This window comes from Cololabis saira, unplaced genomic scaffold, assembly GCF_033807715.1.
Source record: "Cololabis saira isolate AMF1-May2022 unplaced genomic scaffold, fColSai1.1 scf468, whole genome shotgun sequence".
In the NCBI taxonomy this organism is placed as follows: Eukaryota; Metazoa; Chordata; class Actinopteri; order Beloniformes; family Belonidae; genus Cololabis; species Cololabis saira.
Window position 1 is genome coordinate 1 of NW_026906632.1, and position 7000 is coordinate 7000.

A 7000-nucleotide genomic window follows, 5' to 3' on the forward strand; every position below is an offset into this window, starting at 1 on the left:
AGGATTTGAACCTGCGCGGGGAATGAACTCGTGAGGATGGATAAAACAAAATTGAAAGTTCATTATGACCCTGATGTGAGTTGAACACATAACCTTCTGATCTGGAGTCAGACGGGCTACCATTGCGCCACAGAGCCTTTTCTGTTATCCTCTGAGGTTGTACACCAATCTGATCATAGCGGGCACACCTCCCAAACCAAATAACTTCCGTCTTGTTTTCATGAAGCTTCATCCATGTACAGAAAAATAGATGTAAAATATATGAGAGCTTTGGAGCTTTGTTCATTTATTTATTTTTAATTACATCCAGTGTTTGAACAAGGTGTGACTGACTTATCTAAATATATAAAACCTTGGTTGGAACCATGGCAATGGGGAGGGCAGGCCTTGGCAGCTTTCCCAAGCCACGCTACGACCACGCTCGTGGAAAAGAGAAGCGCCAACTGGTCCAAGAGGAGATACGTGCTGAGATGGAGGAGGAACGCTGCAGAAAGATGGCCGGCATGTCCAAGCAAGGGGCGTGGACAAGGTGGGAGCATGCAGAACCTCGCAAACTCACCTGGGAAGAACTCTGGAGAGCTGAACCTCTGCGCACAAAGTTCCTAATTCAATCAGTGTACAACGTCCTCCCAAGCCCGGCCAACCTGCACACCTGGGGCCTGGCAGATACGCCTGAGTGCAAGTTGTGCCAGAGGAGGGGCACCATGGAGCACATTCTGAGCTGCTGCCCAAAGGCGTTAGGAAAGGGGCGGTATTGCTGGCGCAACGACCAAGTTCTAAAGTCCTTGGCGGATTCCATCTGCACAGCGATACAGAACAGCAAGACCCAGGTTGCCCCGAAGCAGTCAATCACATTTGTTAGAGCTGGAAAGAATGCAAAACACCAGCCAAACTCCGCAGGAGGACTCCTCGCTACCGCTCGTTACTGGCAGCTCCAAGTTGATCTGGGAAGGCAACTCAAGTTCCCAGCTAACATAGCTGCCACTTCACTCCGCCCAGGTATGGTATTAACTTTGGAGTCCACCAAGCAAGTGGTCCTGCTGGAACTGACTGTCCCAAAAAATAAACAAAACTGAAGGAGAAATACAGACATTTCTTCCCTGACCGGGAATTGAACCTGGACCGTGGTGGTGAAAGCACCAAATCCTAGCCATTAGACCATCAGGGACACATGTGACATCATGACAACTTCACTGCATCGCCAGTGAGTGTCGCCAACAGAAAAAACTTTACAAATGTGCATACGCCAGAATTGATCGGTGCATGAAGCCACCACAAGTTCTCACATTCAAGTTACTTTCTGAACATAAGACCGTGAGCGTAGAAAGCAGTGTACGGACAGTTCTTGTGCATTGCACTCTTTGTAAATGAGTGCCCCTGATGGATGAGTTTTAAATCACAGTCTTGTCTGAGGTTAAGACATCGTAGATTTAACAAGCCTTTTCTTCCCCATTAAGCGTTGTTGGCAGGATTTGAACCTGCGCGGGGAATCCCCAATGGATTTCAAGTCCATCGCCTTAACCACTCGGCCACAACAACCACTCTAAAGTGTGTGAATCTGCAGAATCAGATAAACAAATGCAATTCCTTTTATTTAAAGATTGTTCCTCCTGTCTTCAAGGCAGGTGATTGTGCAGACTTGCATAATTCCAGGTACATATCAAAGTTTTCTGTTGCAGCTAAAGTTTGTCTGGTTGGTGAACTCGTGAGGATGGATAAAACAATATTGAAAGTTCATTATGACCCTGATGTGAGTTGAACACATAACCTTCTGATCTGGAGTCAGACGCGCTACCATTGCGCCACAGAGCCTTTTCTGATATCCTTTGAGGTTGTACACCAATCTGATCATAGCGGGCATACCTTCCAAACCAAATAACTTCCGTCTTGTTTTCATGAAGCTTCATCCATGTTTTAAAGTCCCTGAGACAGTCCATCAAGGGGTTCGTAGGTTACTATGATGCAGAGAAAAATAGATGTCAAATATATGAGATGTTCTACACTTGCAGCTTTGTTCATTTATTTATTTTTAATTACATCCAGTGTTTGAACAAGGTGTGACTGACTTATCTAAATACATAAAACCTTGGTTGGAACCATGGCAATGGGGAGGGCAGGCCTTGGCAGCTTTCCCAAGCCACGCTACGACCACGCTCGTGGAAAGGAGAAGCGCCAACTGGTCCAAGGGGAGATACGTGCTGAGATGGAGGAGGAACGCTGCAGAAAGATGGCCGGCATGTCCAAGCAAGGGGCCTGGGCAAGGTGGGAGCATGCAGAACCTCGCAAACTCACCTGGGAAGAACTCTGGAGAGCTGAACCTCTGCGCACAAAGTTCCTAATTCAATCAGTGTACAACGTCCTCCCAAGCCCGGCCAACCTGCACACCTGGAGCCTGGCAGATACGCCTGAGTGCAAGTTGTGCCAGAGGAGGGGCACCGTGGAGCACATTCTGAGCTGCTGCCCAAAGGCGTTAGGAAAGGGGCGGTATTGCTGGCGCCACGACCAAGTTCTAAAATCCTTGGCGGATTCCATCTGCACAGCGATACAGAACAGCAAGACCCAGGTCGCCCCGAAGCAGTCAATCACGTTTGTTACAGCTGGGCAGAATGCAAAATACCAGCCAAACTCCGCAGGAGGACTCCTCGCTACCGCTCGTTACTGGCAGCTCCAAGTTGATCTGGGAAGGCAACTCAAGTTCCCAGCTAACATAGCTGCCACTTCACTCCGCCCAGGTATGGTATTAACTTTGGAGTCCACCAAGCAAGTGGTCCTGCTGGAACTGACTGTCCCCTGGGAGGACTGGATTGGTGAGGCCAATGAGCGCAAGAGGGCCAAATACTCTGAGCTCACCACAGAGTGCTGGAGCAATGGCTGGAGAGCCCGCTGCGAGCCAGTTGAAATTGAGGGCAGAGGTTTCGCAGGACATTCACTCCAGAGAGTGCTCAAACTCCTTTGAATTAGAGGACTGCAGTTGAGGAGAGCCACCAAGAACATCCTCGAGGCCGCAGAAAAGGCCTCGCCGTGCTGTGGATCCGTAAGGGGGATCTGTGGTGCGCTACTTGGACACAAGCCGGGGATTGATCACCCCCGGCTGGGTCGCCCGGGTGAGGGTGTACGATTGTTAAAGACCAGAAACACCCTGTGAGCCCGGGTCAATCACTGATGACGTGTCCAAGTATCACCGTAAGGTGTATTCAAGTTCTATACATATGGCTTATATATATATATATATATATTGTCAGAATCAAGAAGAGGTGAGGCAGCCACCATCCGACAGATGCACAAAAAATAAACACAACTGAAGGAGAAATACAGACATTTCTTCCCTGACCGGGAATTGAACCCGGACCGTGGTGGTGAAAGCACCAAATCCTAGCCATTAGACCATCAGGGACACATGTGACATCATGACAACTTCACTGCATCGCCAGTGAGTGTCGCCAACAGAAAAAACTTTACAAATGTGCATACGCCAGAATTGATCGGTGCATGAAGCCACCACAAGTTCTCACATTCAAGTTACTTTCTGAACATAAGACCGTGAGCGTAGAAAGCAGTGTACGGACAGTTCTTGTGCATTGCACTCTTTGTAAATGAGTGCCCCTGATGGATGAGTTTTAAATCACAGTCTTGTCTGAGGTTAAGACATCGTAGATTTAACAAGCCTTTTCTTCCCCATTAAGCGTTGTTGGCAGGATTTGAACCTGCGCGGGGAATCCCCAATGGATTTCAAGTCCATCGCCTTAACCACTCGGCCACAACAACCACTCTAAAGTGTGTGAATCTGCAGAATCAGATAAACAAATGCAATTCCTTTTATTTAAAGATTGTTCCTCCCGTCTTCAAGGCAGGTGATTGTGCAGACTTGCATAATTCCAGGTACATATCAAAGTTTTCTGTTGCAGCTAAAGTTTGTCTGGTTGGTGAACTCGTGAGGATGGATAAAACAATATTGAAAGTTCATTATGACCCTGATGTGAGTTGAACACATAACCTTCTGATCTGGAGTCAGACGCGCTACCATTGCGCCACAGAGCCTTTTCTGATATCCTTTGAGGTTGTACACCAATCTGATCATAGCGGGCATACCTTCCAAACCAAATAACTTCCGTCTTGTTTTCATGAAGCTTCATCCATGTTTTAAAGTCCCTGAGACAGTCCATCAAGGGGTTCGTAGGTTACTATGATGCAGAGAAAAATAGATGTCAAATATATGAGATGTTCTACACTTGCAGCTTTGTTCATTTATTTATTTTTAATTACATCCAGTGTTTGAACAAGGTGTGACTGACTTATCTAAATACATAAAACCTTGGTTGGAACCATGGCAATGGGGAGGGCAGGCCTTGGCAGCTTTCCCAAGCCACGCTACGACCACGCTCGTGGAAAGGAGAAGCGCCAACTGGTCCAAGGGGAGATACGTGCTGAGATGGAGGAGGAACGCTGCAGAAAGATGGCCGGCATGTCCAAGCAAGGGGCGTGGGCAAGGTGGGAGCATGCAGAACCTCGCAAACTCACCTGGGAAGAACTCTGGAGAGCTGAACCTCTGCGCACAAAGTTCCTAATTCAATCAGTGTACAACGTCCTCCCAAGCCCGGCCAACCTGCACACCTGGGGCCTGGCAGATACGCCTGAGTGCAAGTTGTGCCAGAGGAGGGGCACCATGGAGCACATTCTGAGCTGCTGCCCAAAGGCGTTAGGAAAGAGGCGGTATTGCTGGCGCCACGACCAAGTTCTAAAATCCTTGGCGGATTCCATCTGCACAGCGATACAGAACAGCAAGACCCAGGTCGCCCCGAAGCAGTCAATCACGTTTGTTACAGCTGGGCAGAATGCAAAATACCAGCCAAACTCCGCAGAAGGACTCCTCGCTACCGCTCGTTACTGGCAGCTCCAAGTTGATCTGGGAAGGCAACTCAAGTTCCCAGCTAACATAGCTGCCACTTCACTCCGCCCAGGTATGGTATTAACTTTGGAGTCCACCAAGCAAGTGGTCCTGCTGGAACTGACTGTCCCCTGGGAGGACTGGATTGGTGAGGCCAATGAGCGCAAGAGGGCCAAATACTCTGAGCTCACCACAGAGTGCTGGAGCAATGGCTGGAGAGCCCGCTGCGAGCCAGTTGAAATTGAGTGCAGAGGTTTCGTAGGACATTCACTCCAGAGAGTGCTCAAACTCCTTGGAATTAGAGGACTGCAGTTGAGGAGAGCCACCAAGAACATCCTCGAGGCCGCAGAAAAGGCCTCGCCGTGCTGTGGATCCGTAAGGGGGATCTGTGGTGCGCTACTTGGACACAAGCCGGGGATTGATCACCCCCGGCTGGGTCGCCCGGGTGAGGGTGTACGATTGTTAAAGACCAGAAACACCCTGTGAGCCCGGGTCAATCACTGATGACGTGTCCAAGTATCACCGTAAGGTGTATTCAAGTTCTATACATATGGCTTATATATATATATATATATATTGTCAGAATCAAGAAGAGGTGAGGCAGCCACCATCCGACAGATGCACAAAAAAATAAACAAAACTGAAGGAGAAATACAGACATTTCTTCCCTGACCGGGAATTGAACCCGGACCGTGGTGGTGAAAGCACCAAATCCTAGCCATTAGACCATCAGGGACACATGTGACATCATGACAACTTCACTGCATCGCCAGTGAGTGTCGCCAACAGAAAAAACTTTACAAATGTGCATACGCCAGAATTGATCGGTGCATGAAGCCACCACAAGTTCTCACATTCAAGTTACTTTCTGAACATAAGACCGTGAGCGTAGAAAGCAGTGTACGGACAGTTCTTGTGCATTGCACTCTTTGTAAATGAGTGCCCCTGATGGATGAGTTTTAAATCACAGTCTTGTCTGAGGTTAAGACATCGTAGATTTAACAAGCCTTTTCTTCCCCATTAAGCGTTGTTGGCAGGATTTGAACCTGCGCGGGGAATCCCCAATGGATTTCAAGTCCATCGCCTTAACCACTCGGCCACAACAACCACTCTAAAGTGTGTGAATCTGCAGAATCAGATAAACAAATGCAATTCCTTTTATTTAAAGATTGTTCCTCCTGTCTTCAAGGCAGGTGATTGTGCAGACTTGCATAATTCCAGGTACATATCAAAGTTTTCTGTTGCAGCTAAAGTTTGTCTGGTTGGTGAACTCGTGAGGATGGATAAAACAATATTGAAAGTTCATTATGACCCTGATGTGAGTTGAACACATAACCTTCTGATCTGGAGTCAGACGCGCTACCATTGCGCCACAGAGCCTTTTCTGATATCCTTTGAGGTTGTACACCAATCTGATCATAGCGGGCATACCTTCCAAACCAAATAACTTCCGTCTTGTTTTCATGAAGCTTCATCCATGTTTTAAAGTCCCTGAGACAGTCCATCAAGGGGTTCGTAGGTTACTATGATGCAGAGAAAAATAGATGTCAAATATATGAGATGTTCTACACTTGCAGCTTTGTTCATTTATTTATTTTTAATTACATCCAGTGTTTGAACAAGGTGTGACTGACTTATCTAAATACATAAAACCTTGGTTGGAACCATGGCAATGGGGAGGGCAGGCCTTGGCAGCTTTCCCAAGCCACGCTACGACCACGCTCGTAGAAAGGAGAAGCGCCAACTGGTCCAAGGGGAGATACGTGCTGAGATGGAGGAGGAACGCTGCAGAAAGATGGCCGGCATGTCCAAGCAAGGGGCGTGGGCAAGGTGGGAGCATGCAGAACCTCGCAAACTCACCTGGGAAGAACTCTGGAGAGCTGAACCTCTGCGCACAAAGTTCCTAATTCAATCGGAATTGAACCCGGACCGTGGTGGTGAAAGCACCAAATCCTAGCCATTAGACCATCAGGGACACATGTGACATCATGACAACTTCACTGCATCGCCAGTGAGTGTCGCCAACAGAAAAAACTTTACAAATGTGCATACGCCAGAATTGATCGGTGCATGAAGCCACCACAAGTTCTCACATTCAAGTTACTTTCTGAACAT

At 47.9% G+C, this 7000-nt stretch overlaps 9 non-coding genes across 9 annotated transcripts; all 9 read right to left on the reverse strand.

Annotated features, from left to right (window-relative positions):
• Positions 1–65: 65 nt before the first annotated feature.
• Positions 66–137, reverse strand: trnaw-cca (transfer RNA tryptophan (anticodon CCA)). Its single transcript has one exon. It is a non-coding gene; the product is annotated as a tRNA-Trp (tRNA).
• Positions 138–1457: 1320 nt separating this feature from the next.
• Positions 1458–1539, reverse strand: trnas-uga (transfer RNA serine (anticodon UGA)). Its single transcript has one exon. It is a non-coding gene; the product is annotated as a tRNA-Ser (tRNA).
• Positions 1540–1740: 201 nt separating this feature from the next.
• trnaw-cca (transfer RNA tryptophan (anticodon CCA)) lies at positions 1741–1812 on the reverse strand. The gene has a single exon. It is a non-coding gene; the product is annotated as a tRNA-Trp (tRNA).
• A 1510-nt stretch (positions 1813–3322) lies between these two features.
• trnae-uuc (transfer RNA glutamic acid (anticodon UUC)) lies at positions 3323–3394 on the reverse strand. Its single transcript has one exon. It is a non-coding gene; the product is annotated as a tRNA-Glu (tRNA).
• A 289-nt stretch (positions 3395–3683) lies between these two features.
• trnas-uga (transfer RNA serine (anticodon UGA)) lies at positions 3684–3765 on the reverse strand. Its single transcript has one exon. It is a non-coding gene; the product is annotated as a tRNA-Ser (tRNA).
• Positions 3766–3966: 201 nt separating this feature from the next.
• Positions 3967–4038, reverse strand: trnaw-cca (transfer RNA tryptophan (anticodon CCA)). The gene has a single exon. It is a non-coding gene; the product is annotated as a tRNA-Trp (tRNA).
• A 1511-nt stretch (positions 4039–5549) lies between these two features.
• On the reverse strand, positions 5550–5621 carry trnae-uuc (transfer RNA glutamic acid (anticodon UUC)). The gene has a single exon. It is a non-coding gene; the product is annotated as a tRNA-Glu (tRNA).
• Positions 5622–5910: 289 nt separating this feature from the next.
• On the reverse strand, positions 5911–5992 carry trnas-uga (transfer RNA serine (anticodon UGA)). Its single transcript has one exon. It is a non-coding gene; the product is annotated as a tRNA-Ser (tRNA).
• Positions 5993–6193: 201 nt separating this feature from the next.
• Positions 6194–6265, reverse strand: trnaw-cca (transfer RNA tryptophan (anticodon CCA)). The gene has a single exon. It is a non-coding gene; the product is annotated as a tRNA-Trp (tRNA).
• Positions 6266–7000: the final 735 nt, after the last annotated feature.